We start from the raw sequence: 13,865 nt of genomic DNA on the forward strand, positions 1-13,865 counted from the left end.
TAAAAATCATAGTACGAGGCAATAAATGTCTAGTTATTCTATGAGATTTCCTTGGGTTATATTCTACACTCCTAATTGGGTGAGTCAAGAAGGAATCAAAACCTGGATTCAAAAATCTACGGCCTCAGGAAAGTACAGCATACACTGATATGACTGAAAGTATACATTTTCTGAAAAGTAATATATCCCAATGTGTCAAAAGTCATAACCTATGACTCAATAATTTGTTAAATTACACTACTTAACCATGGCTAACTTATTATTTAAATATATTTTTATTTAATTATATTATTAATTAAATTATATCATTAAATATATTATTTAAATATACATATATTTAAATATATACAGTCAATGTACTCATGGCCTTTTTTGACAGTCCATAGTACAGTCTGCTATATTTTAAGTGCTGAATCCATGTGAGTTATTATAATATGTACTTTATTGAAGCAAAATATTTCTAGATATAAATGGTAGGAGAAACAGACTATTAGACATATTACCAAAATATTATCAGTGTGTTATCGAGCAATAAGATTCCTGAATTCATATCTTGGTTTATATCTTTATTTTTATTTATCCAGTTTTCTAATAAAACACTAATATGACTTCTATAATCAGAAGAAACTGTTAAAAGAAAATTAGAAAATTACGAGTTCCATGAAAAATCTTATTTGGTAAAAATATTAAAATACCATACACGTAAAAAGAAAAAGAACTACGTAAGTTGTTCCTCTGTGAAAAAAACAAAAATGACTTTTGATTTCTTCAGTTTCCATTTTTCAGAAACACTGGACTTTGACAGCGAAAATAACTTTTGAGTGGCTCATTTATAACATGGTATAACATTTATAACATGGTAGTCACAGTTATGGAACATCATTTTTTCTAGGCCATTCTTATAAATCACCTCAGATTTATTGGGGTAGGCTGAATAATGCCCCCAAACCCCAAAGAAGTCCGCGTTCTGATCCCTGGAACCTTTGAATATGTTACCTTACATGACAAAAATAAGGGCCTGGTCATCTAATGCATGCAGCATATCTATTATTAAAAATCATGAATGTATGTAACCAAATAGTTCTAAATACAATTTAGTTTCATCCTTTTAATCTACTATTATTAGAAGATGAAACTGGCATAAAGGATAAGTTCACCTTAAGATAAATTATTGTAAGTTGCTGTTTTCTCCCTGGCAGGCTGTCGCTATTGCATTTCTGACAAACAGTGGGTATCATATGTTTAACACATTTTCTTATAGCAACCTAACACCTTTTCATTCACTGCTTTCATTTGGGACTGGCTGTTGATCATAGTTTTGGTATAGCAAAAGAGTCATATGCAGTAAGATGGCCAACTAAATGCAGACAGGTGGAACAGCTCCTACCTAGAGACTGAGACGACTGGCATGCTCCTGACATGCTCCTAACCGGTCTTCCCAAGAGTGGACACAGGGAGGACAGAGAAGCTGGCAGAAGGAGGAGAACGTTGGGAACACTACATGCAGATAAATTGCACCCAGTCTCGTTCCTGGCCACCAATGGCTCTGGAGGAATGGGTGAGTTGAAATGGCGAAGAGCAACCTGCCCTCACCACAGGCCTCTAGAGCACCGGCAGGACACCCCTCAACCACCGCAGGCATTCGAATTGGCAGGGAGAGCTGCTTAGAGAAGTGGTAGAAGCAGTAAGCCAGCTGATGTGGAGTCCAGAGGTTTTGGTACAGGAGCATCTGTAGCAGATTAAGGCCAGAGATGGCCATCCTGCTAGGCTTGACTTGCTCCCATAGGAAACATTAGCCCTAGAGGAACTGCTGGATCTGAACACTGCAAAATGGAGCTTGTCCAATAGATAGGGACAGTCTGACCTGAGCACTCCCTGGTCTACTGGCCTCTTCCAGAGCCCCAGCATGACTATGCCTACTTGCAGGGCAGCCCAGAGTGGTCTGGGGCCTGTGTCATAGTTTCTGTGCTGGCAGACTGTGTGGGATTGGCAGACAGCTCCAGTGGGGCAGCACCTATGTTGAGGCCCCAGCCTACATGCTCCCTCCCTAAATTGTAGCTTCCCCCTGGGCTCAAGGCAACCCCCTCAGAATGCTCTGTTGGTGTGTCTGTGCAGGTAGGTTTTGCTTTCCTGACACTGACAGCATGCTGGAGTCCAATCCGCCTCCCCTTCCCTTCCAGAATGCCATTGCAGACAGAGCCTTGGATGGCACAGAGCCAGCAAGCCCCACACCTACAAGCACCCCACCCTTGTACTAACACTATGCAGAGAACAGTGGATCTTCCTCCGTCCTGAGCCATCACTCCTGTTTGAAGAGAAGAGAGAAGGTACCCAGACTTGTGCCTGTCACTGCCTGGTCCCTGAGCCAATACCACCTTGAGCAAAGCTGTTCTCACAGTCTCCAGCAGGGGTCCCCAGCTGCCCCCACCTTCCCCTCAAACCAAGCTGCAAGGGAGGCAGGCACCTCAGAACCCACTAGCACTCTGCCACAGCTTCCACTACTGCTATTGCTGGAATGTGAGGATGGATCTTGCTGTCACTCCACTATGAAAGGCTTTAGCTGACACTATCCATTGGAGTGTAGTGACTTGGGGGTCTGGGAACACCTCAAATTCCCCCAGCTCAGTAGATTCCTAATCTTGAGAAGCCAGAGAGCAAAGTTGGGGTCCAATATATGTCTCCCAGTTAGAACACACAGTTCAGGATTTGGGAGCAGAGTGTTGGTCCCCTAAAATCTTCCAGAAATGAAGCCAGTCAACTGAATCCACCTTATACCACAATCAAAACCTCAAAGGAATCAAATAAGATGAAAGCAAACAAACAAACAAACAAAAATCAAAAGGTTAGCAATGTCAAAGACTGAAGGAAGACAAACCCACAAAGATGAGAAAGAATCAGCACAAAATCTCTGAAAACTCACAAAGTCAGAGGGTCTTTTTCCTGCAAACAGCTGAATCATCTCTCCAGCAGGAGTTCTGAACTGGGCTGAGCTGCTGAAATAACAGAAATAGAATTCAGACTAAGGATAGGAAAAAAGATAATTGAGCTAAAGATGTACATTAAAACTCATTCCAAGGAAGCTAAAAATCATGTTAAAACAATGCAGGAACAGACAGACAAAACAGGCAGTGTAGAAAAAAAATGGAACCAACCTGATAAAACTGAAAAACGCACTACAATAATTTCATAAGGCACTCACAAGTATTAGTAGCAGAACAGACCAAATGGAGGAAAGAATCTCAAAGGTTGATGGCTGCCTTTCTGAAATAAGACAGCCAGACAAGAATAGAGAAAAAAGAAGGAAATATATGAATAAAACCTCAGAGAAATAGGGGATTGTGTAAATAGACCAAATGTATGACTCATTGCTGTCCCTGAAAGAGATGGGGAGAATGGAAGCAACTTTGAAAACATATTTCAGGATATCATCTATAAGAACTTCCCCAACATAGCTAGAAAGGCCACCAATCAAATTCAGAATATATTCCCAACACAGAAGCACACAGATTCATAAAGCAAGTTCTTAGAGAACTTCAAAGAGACTTAGACTCCCACATAATATTAACAGGAGACGTCAACACTCCACTGACAGCATTAGATAAACCATCGAGGCAGAAAATTAACAAAAACATTTAAGGCCTGAACTCAGCATTCGTTCAAATAGATCTGATAGACATCTACAGAACTCTGCTCCAGAAAACAATAGAATATACATTCTTCTTCTCATCACATGGCATAAACTATATAATCGATCACATAATCAAAAGTAAAACACTCCTCAGCAAATGGAAAAGAACTTAAATCATAGCAAGCACTCTCTCAGACCACAGCAGAGTAAAGTTAAAAACCAAGACTATTTCGCTCAAAGGCATTCGATTACATGGAAACTGAATAACCTGCTCCTGAATGACTTATGGGTAAATCATGAAATTAAGTGAGAAATCAAGAAACTCTTTGAAAGTAATGAGAACAAAGATGCAACATGCTATAATCTCTGAGACACAGATAACACAGGGTTAAGTGGGAATTTTATAGCACTAAATGCTCACATTAAAAAGTTAGAAAGATCTCAACCTGACAAGCTAATGTCACAACTAAAAGAACTAGAGAAAGAAGAATAAACCAACTACAAGCTAGCAGAAGACAAGAAATAAGCAAAATCAGAGCTGAACTGAAGGAGATTGAGGTAAAAAAAAAAAAAAAGCCACTCTAAAGATCAACAAATTAAACAGCCTGTTTTCTGAAAATATCAATAAAATAAATAGATCATTACATATACTAATAAAAAATAAGAGGGAACAGATTCAAATAAACACATTCAGACATTCAGAAACAACAAGAGGCATATCACCGCAGACCCCGCAGAAATACAAATAACTACCACATAATGTTATGAACCCCTTTATGCACATCAAGTAGAAAATCTGGAAGAAATGGATAAATTCCTGGACGTGGGTATCCTCCCAAGACTGAAGCAGGGAAAATTGAGTGCTTAAATAGAACAATAATCAGCTCTGAAATTGAATCAGTAATAAATAGCCTACCAACCCCCCAAAAAATCCCAGGACAAAATGGATTTACAGCTGAATTGTACCAGAAGTACAAAGTAGAGCTGGTATCATTTATCCTGAAACTACACCAAAAAATTCTGGAAGAGAGGCTCCTCCCTAACTCATTCCATCATCCTGATACCAAAATCTGACAGAAACACAACAAAAAAGGAAAACTAGGGCAATATCCTTCATGAACATTTATGCAAACATCCTCAAAATACTGGCAAGCAAAATCAGAAAACACTTCAAATATCTTTTTATTTATTTATTTTTTTTTTTTTTTGAGACGGAGTCTCGCTCTGTCGCCCAGGCTAGAGTGCAATGGCCGGATCTCAGCTTACTGCAAGCTCCGCCTCTCGGGTTCATGCCATTCTCCTGCCTCAGCCTCCCGAGTAGCTGGGAGTACAGGCGCCCGCCTCCGCGCCCAGCTAGTTTTTTGTATTTTTCAGTAGAGACGGGGTTTCACCATGTTAGCCAGGATGGTCTCGATCTCCTGACCTCGGGATCCACCCATCTCGGCCTCCCAAAGTGCTGGGATTACAAGCTTGAGCCACCGCACCCGGCCTCAAATATCTTTTATACCATGATCAAGTAGGCTTTATCCCTAGGATGCAAGGTTGGTTCAACATACACAAATCAATAAGCGTGATTCATCATTTAAACAGAACTAAAGACAAATCCACATGATTTTCTCAATAGAAGCAGAAAATCTTTTCAATAAAATTCAACACCCCTTCATGCTGAGACTTCAACACAGTAATAGGGCTGGACTTCAACACACCACTGGCAGTATTAAATAGATCACCAAGGCAGAAAAAATAGCAAAGATATTCAGAACCGGAACTCAACATTGGACCAAAAGAATCTGTTAGACCTCTATAGAACTCTCCACTACAAAACGACAGAATATGCATTTTTCTCATTGCCACATGGCACATAATCTAAAATTGACCATATAACTGAACATAAAACAATAATCAGCAAATGCAAAAGAACTGATATAATAACAAACACACTGTTGAACCACAGTGAAATAAAAATAGAAATCAAGACTAAGAGAATTGTTCAAAACTATGACATTACATGGAAATTAAGCAACATGTGCCTGAATGTCTTATGAGAACAAAGATACAACATCCCAGAATTTCTGGCACATATAAAAAACCTTTTAAAAGATCAATGAATTCAGGAGTTCGTTTTTTGAAAAAAGTGATAAAATAGACTGCTATCTAGAATATATAAAGAAAAAAAGATAGAAGATTCAAATAAACACAATTAGAAATGATGAAAGGAAGGTTACCGCTGACCCCACAGAAATAAAAATAACCATCAGAAAATACTATGAACACTTCTTTGTACATACACTAGAAAACCTAAAAGAAATGGATAAATTCTTGAACACATACAGCCTCCCAAGACTGAACCAGGAATAAGTTGATGTCCCGAACAGACAAATAACAAGCTCTAAAATTGAATCAGTAATAAATAGCCTACCAACTAAACAAAGCACAGGATCTGACAGAGTCACAGCTGAATTGTACCAGATGTACAAAATATAGCTGGTACCATTCCCAGTGAAACTGTTCCAAAAATTGAAGAGAATAAACTCCTTCCAAATTCATTGTATGAGGCCAGCATCATCCTGATCAAAACCTGGCAGAGTCCCAACAAGAAAATAAAACTTCAGGCCAATATTCTTTATGAACATCAGTGCAAAAATCCTCAAAACAAAACCTTGCAAAATGAATTCAGCAGCACATCCAAAAGCTAATCCACCATTATCAAGTAGGCTTCATCCCCAGGATGTAAGGTTGGTTGAATATACACAAATCAATTAAAGTGATTTATCATATAAAAAGAACTAAAGGCAAAATTCACATAATTATCTCAACATGTGCATAAAAGGCTTTTGATAAAATTCAGCACCTCTTCACATTAAAAATTCTCAATAAACTGGGTATTGATAAAACTTTTGAACAACTAAGAAGGAAGCAACAGACACTGAGGTCTCCTTAAGGGCAGAGAGTAAGAGGAGGCAGAGGAACAGAAAAGATAACTATTGGGTATTACTGGGCTTAGTTCCTGGGTGATTAAATAATCTATAGAACAAATCCCTATGACATGAGTTTACCTATATAACAAGCCTTCATATGTAACCCCAAACTTAAGATAAAAGCTACGAGTAATTGAAAAAAGAAGGAACAAACCCACAGTCAACATTGTGTTGAATGGCCAAAAGCTGGAAGCATTTTCCCTGAAAATCAGCACAACACAAAAATGCCCTCTGTCACCACACCTATTCCACATACTATTGGAAGTCCTGGCCAGGACAGTCTGGCAAGAGAAAGAAATAAAGGGCTTCCAAATAGAAGGAGAGGAAGTAAAAATATACATGTTTGCAGATGACATGGATTCTACCACACAGAATCAGTCCAAAACTCCTTAAGCTAATTAACAATTTCAGCAAAGTCTCAAGATACAAAAATCAATGTGCAAAAGTCACTAACATTTCTATACATCAACAACAGTCAAGCTGAGAAATGTAATCTCAATCTTCCACAGGAAGAATAAAATACATAACTGGGGAGGTGAAAGATCTCTAAAAGGAGAACTACAAAACACTGCTCAAAGAAATCAGATGTGGGACAAACAAATGGAAAAACCTTCCACAGTTATGGATAGAAATAATCAATATCATTAAAATGATCATGCTGCTCAAAGGAATTTACAAAGTCAACACTATTCCCGTTAAATTATCATTAATATTCTTCACAGAACTAGAAAAAAAAAAAAAAAACCAAACTCTTAAAACTCACATGGAGCCAAAAAAGAGCCCAAATAGCCAAGACAATCTTAGCAAAAAGAATAAAGCTGGAAGCATCATGCTACCTGACTTCAAACTATATTACAAGGCTACAGTAATCAAGGCAGCATGGCACTGGTACAAAAAACAGACACATAGCCAATGTAAAAGAATACAGAACACAGAAATAAGGCCACATGCCTACAACTATCTGCTGTTTAGCAAACTTCGCAAAAACAAGAAATGGGGAAAGGACTCACTATCCAATAATTGGGGCTGGGTGAATTGGATAAAAATGTACAGAAGATTGAAACTAGACTCCTTTCTGACACTATATACAAAAATTAACTCATGATAGATTAAAAGCTTAAATGTTAAAATCAAAATAATAAAAACTCTGAAACACAACCTAGGACATCACATTCTGAACTTAGGAACAGGGGGAAAGATTTTATGACAAAGGTACCAAAAGCAACTGCAACGAAAGCAAAAATTGACAAATGGAAGGTAAATAAACTAAAGAGCTTCTGCACAGAAAAAGAAACTATCATTAAAGTGAACAGACAACCTACAGAATGGGAGAATAATTTTGCAAACTGTGCATCTGACAACCATCTATAAGAAACTTAGACCAATTTGTAAGAAAACAACAAACAACCTCATTAAAAAGTGGGGGAAGAATATGAACAGATGGTTTTCAAAAGAAGACGTACGTGCATACAACAAGCACATGAAAAAAGCTCATCAGTGATTATTAGAGAAATGAAATCAAAACCACAATTAGATACCATCTCACAACAGTCAGAATGACTATTATTAAAAAGTCAAAAAATAACAGATGCTGATGAGGCTGCAGAGAAAAAGAAATGCTTATACACTGCTGGTGGGACTGTAAATTAGTTCAATCATTGTGGAAGACAGTGTGGTGATTCCTCAAAGACCTAAAAACAGCAAAACCATTACTAAGTATATACCCAAAGGAATATAAATCATTCTTTCATAAAGACATATTCACATATATGTTCATTGCAGCACTATTTACAATAGCAAAGACATGGAATCAACCTACATGCCCATCAGTGATAGACAGGATAAAGAAAATGTACATATACACAATGGAATACTATGCAACCATAAAAAATGAGATAATGTCCTTTGCAGGAAAATGGATGGAGCTTGAGGCCATTATCTTTAGGAAACTAACACAGGAACAGAAAACCAAAACCAAATGTTCTCACTTATACATAGGAGCTAAAAGATAAGAATACATGGACACATAAAGGGGAATAATAGACATTTAGGCCTACTGGAGGTTAGAGTGTGGGAGGAGGAAAAGGAGCAGAAAAAAAATAACTAATGGGTACTAGGCTTAATACCTGGGTGATGAAATAATCTCTACAGCAAATCCCTATGACAGAAGTTTTTCTTTATAACAAATCTGCACATATAACCCTGAACTTAAAATAAACATTTAAAGAAGAGAATCAAGTCATATCTCTACACCCCTTTCTACTATTTTGAAATGGGTTACTAAGGTGGTCACTCAGACAACTAGATAAATGAGAGCTGTTGTGTTTATTGTTTTTGAGAGTCAGTTTTTGCACTACCTTAGCAAACAGCATCTATTAAAAGACTGGTCAATGTCTGTTGAATAGAAAACATGAATTCTTTATGGGGAAATAACTGAACCTGAGAAGAAGGAACACACATATAAAATACATTGCCTTTAATTTCTTTTCCCATTTTCAAAGTTCACAATATGCTAGGAGATATTTGTTAGAATGATATATGCGTTTAATTTCATTCAGATAAGCAATACAAGAACTTTGAAATCTTAAGCATACTCTGTACATTACAACCTCACAAATTAGTTGTGATCTACAGTTTCACGTAGTTTCTTTTTCAGAAAAACTGGTTGGTCTTTTTTATTCTTTGATTTACATTATTGATCTGGGACCATCTTAATTTTCATGTAACTGCATATATCTTCATTATGCCATAGGAAGTACTGAGTGCTTTACTTCTCTGAGCCTTTCACAGTTTCATCAGCCTTTTGTAATATGTACTTCCAGTCAGGCAGCAACTGGAGATCAATGTGGAGAATAACAAGGACATTGCAGGGCTGTAAAACCTCTTCTCTTGAGTGCCATTCCTGCATTTGTTCCATGACAAGGAATTTATGAATACCCCCGTTGGACTTTTATGACTACATAAGCTAGCCTAACCCTGTGCTATCAGGCTTGGACACAATAATTTATACTGCTTCTGTTTTGCTAAATTCCTGGCCCTGCCACAAATATTTTTATCATTGCTTATGACTTATAGCTAACTAAACAAGCACACATCAGTTATAAACATCTTTAAAACATTTTATTTGATAAATTACTCTTTGGCTTAAGAATTATCAAAGTTTTCACAAGAAGTTTTCTAAAATACTAGCATTCTGTCTGTAGCAGGGACAGTTATCTGTGCAATAAGAAAGTCATGGTCCTTTTCCACGGCATGGAGTTGTTACCCTAAACTGGCAGCCAAACCATGATCCCCATTTTCTAGGAATAAAAGGAGAACATAAAAAATACCTATATTCCCCGCCAAAGTGATTGATATGTGAATATGATTTCTCCACCTTCTCTCTTCTTGATCTTGCAGCCTGGAGGGCAATGGACAACCTTAAAAGCCACATGTTGCTGATGCCAGGAACTGTCAGCTTTGGTTCCTAAATGCTTGTCTTCAGCTAAGGCCACTGCCCTTCTTCTTTCCTGTCACATATCAGGAACATCTACTTTTTAATTTATGTGATTGAGAAGCAAACCTCTGTTGTGGTAAGCAGAGGTCAGATATCTCTAATGTTTACTTATCTATACACTACTGAATATATTATTCTAGTCAATATTTCTTTTACATAGTTAATTTAGGTTAATTAGGCACCAATATCCAACAGATGCTAAGAAATCCTTATTATTTGGGGAACTAATAATTCTAAATTATGATAGTTTATATTATCACAGTGGAAATTTACATTTACAGCTTCAATGAATAAATGAATTAATAAACAAACAAACTTTAAAAACCAATTAACTAGGTAAATACTACTTTAAGAAGCCACATGTACACATTTATTAGAGCCAAAAAAGAACACTTGAATAAATTGAGTGGTATGTGATACAGATTAATAAACTCAGTGTCAAAGACAGAGAGGCCTGGCTTTGGCCTCAAGGTCTGCTATTGTAGCTGGATGATTTTGTACAGGTCTTTTAATTTCTCTACTTTCTTATTTGAAAAATGAATATATTAATTGTTTCTACCTTAAACTGTGACTCAGCTTCGACACAGATCACTACTACCACCGATGGACCTCAGATGAACCCCAGCTATGCTGAACAAATTTTGGGTGATGTCAGAAAGACATTCAATAGATAAGGGTGGCATACAATACCTCATTCATAAAGTGACAGTGGAGTAATCAACAGCATGGAATGGAGAAGGGGAGAGGGAGGGAGTTCAGGGAAAAGTCCACCACATACTTAAGCAGTTTGCTTCACTCCCCATGGAATCCATGATAAAGCTATCTGATTAACTCTCCACTCCCACTGCTGCGTGGTCCAAGCCCAAAACTCTGCTATTAGAGAAAATGCAGGCTCTCTGATTTACTAATAGTTTGTGGATAGAAGGCCATTACTATTAATAGAAAAATTGGCATCAATATTCTCTGTGGATGATAAAACCTTTATGGAAGAAAACTAGTAAAAGCCTGAACAGTGAGTAAAGTTACACCTTTCATCAGTGAAAGAATATTTACGTTTCCCCTATCAGTAGGGTGAACAGATAATCAAATACTTGGGCTTTAGTCATTGGCTTTGCTGTGTAGTTAGACAAATGAACCCTAGATAGTTGCACAATAAAAACTCTCCTGTATGGAAAAATCAGTCATGAATTTCTGTGGGAATTTTGAGGGAGAATTAGAATGGGTTATGTGAAACATGCACACACCCACACACACACACACACAGAACAACAACTCAGATGTTAGCTCATTGGAATTTTCAGGCAAACTGCTTAGAATTGTAGTGCTGATTACCTGGTTTCATGAAAAGACGAGGCATGTTGGTGCTCTGCCAAGCACTGTTGCGCTAGGAGAGAAGACATTTTAATTGCACACAATGAAATAGCTAATATAATTTTCAAAAGAAAAAGAATACATATCACCCAAATGTTAACCAGAATGAAATTCATTGAAAATCCCCTTGAGTTGAATTCCCCAAGGACAAGGACCTATGGAATAGGTGAGTGAATGACTTTAGATTTTTATCAGCAGCCTCCAGGTCTACAACTGGATGCTAACAAATGTTATTCTGTTCTATTTTAGGCATTGTTTGTTAGTTAAAATATAAAATTCAGAGGACACAATTAAAGGTATGAAACAGAAAAATCAATTTTGCTATCCAGGCAGCCTGAATATATTTCTTCTGATTATGGTATGCACTTTGCTGTACAGAAATGGTCAAGAAAAGTAATATTACATAGATAAAATATATTTGTCATCATCTTTAAAATTTTGGTCTTGACAATTAAAGGTTGGCTTAGTTGATTAAATAAATTAGCACAAAAATTAAATATGAGAGTAAATATGCTCAGGTTCTATTGGAAGTTTCTGGGTTCAGGATGTGGTATGAAGGGATAGGAGAGGATTATCATTACCCAATCGTACATCTTTCCAAGTTCACACAATTTTTCTTTTATTTGGCCCTAGGCCCATTTTTAAGTTTATATATACCTAAAATTGAACATTTCAGTAGCCAAAACTTTTTACACAACATATCTGTAAGGAAGTGTTGGGATGGGTGATGACATGGCCCATGTAGCAATATTAGAATCAGCTATGAACACTCTAATACAAAGCAGGACAGCAAGAGTACTCTAATTCTTAACCTGTCAAATATCATGGCATCTGCCTGTATGGATACAAGGCTTAGCATAGGTGCTGTTGTTGTTTTTTGCAGCTCTGTGGATACATCATCCTCCCACTGAATTAGATATCCCAGCTATAAAAGGGAAAGGTATGAGGAGATGGTCAGAGTGATGCTGTACTGAAATCAGCAAATTCCTGTCCTCTTTGTTCTCTTAGATCACAGAACACCGAGGGCCACTTTATACTTTGGTAGAAAATTAGAGATTTTCTCCCTGAAGAAACTAAATAACACAAGAGTAAACTATATATGGTCTTTAGACCGTTGGTTATATTCCAGTGCAATAGCAATATCGCTGACAAATCACCACAGATTGAGATCTATTGGTAAACAAGTCCAAACTCTAAGTTCAGTTTTTCATCCACCTGTAAATGCTTCACAGTTAAATTTGAGTGGGTGTCTAAGAATCATTAAATAAATGTAACAAAAAAATAAAGTAATGAAAATAAAGAGGGAAAACAAAAAATCAAGTAGTGAGAAAAATCAAGTAGAGAAAATCAAGATAAATAGTAAGGAAAAATCAAGTAGTGAGAATAAAGAAAAAATAAAAACAATGAAGAGACAAGGGAGTGTTAATTGTCCATATAATTTTTAGTAACATTTGATTTAAAAACTACTTATATACAAATATTTAATTTAAACATTAAATTAGAATAATCTATCATAAACAAGTAGGGACAGGGAGAAAATACCTATGATATGATAACTTAATTTTTTGCAATGTTTCTTTAGCAGACAAGTTCAATGGACATCTATACATCCATGCCAATTTATGATTGATACGGCTTTTCACATTTTAGATAGTATTAGTTATATGTGTTAATTTGTATACGATGACAATTTTTGGAAATGAAAGCTCAATCCATTTATAATATAGTGATTTTTAATTATTCACTAAAATGCACAGATTGTTATTCATTAACAGATGCTTTTGCTCTAATAGTAGTTGAATTTGTATCATGTTAAATGGCATTACTTTAGGTAACCATTTGATTTGTATTCACAACCTATAAAATTTAATGAGAATCCAAAATATGGAAAATTTAGTAGGGACTCTTCATTTCAATCCCATAATTGGTTGTAGAAGGATTATATTTTGGTATTTTATATTCACTTTATTTATTTATTTATTTATTTATTTATTTACTTATTTATTTATTTTGAGACAGAGTCTCTCTCTGTCACTCAGGCTGGGGTGCACAGGAGCCATCTCAACTGACTGCCACCTCTGCCTCCCTGGTTCAAGTGATTCTTCTGCCTCAGCCTCTTGAGTATCTGGGGCTAAGGCGTGTGCCACCACACCAGGCTAATTTTTGGCATTTTTAGTAGAGATGGGGTTTCACTATTTTGGCCAGGCTGGTCTCGAACTCCTTACCTCAGGTCTCGAACTCCTTACCTCAGGTGATCCACCCGCCTCATCCTCCCAAAACTTTGGGATTACAGGTGTGAGCCACCACACCCAGCCTATGTTCACTTTTTAATAAGAGGAAATCACACAGGAAGAAAAACTAATGTAGATAGATGTTAGAGGTCACAGATGTT

The 13,865-nt window shown here is 36.8% G+C and overlaps 1 long non-coding RNA gene across 2 annotated transcripts in view; it reads right to left on the reverse strand.

Annotated features, from left to right (window-relative positions):
• Positions 1–395: 395 nt before the first annotated feature.
• The window catches only part of LOC110743321, a 59,692-nt gene continuing 46,222 nt past the window's right edge, over positions 396–13,865 (reverse strand). For both annotated transcript variants that reach the window (XR_002522164.2, XR_002522163.2), the window contains 2 exons: positions 11,435–11,486; positions 396–2,993 (listed from right to left, as the gene is read on the reverse strand). This is a non-coding gene — a long non-coding RNA (uncharacterized LOC110743321). The remainder of the gene's footprint in view (positions 2,994–11,434; positions 11,487–13,865) is intronic.

Source organism: Papio anubis, chromosome 3 (assembly GCF_008728515.1).
Source record: "Papio anubis isolate 15944 chromosome 3, Panubis1.0, whole genome shotgun sequence".
Classification (NCBI taxonomy): domain Eukaryota; kingdom Metazoa; phylum Chordata; class Mammalia; order Primates; family Cercopithecidae; genus Papio; species Papio anubis.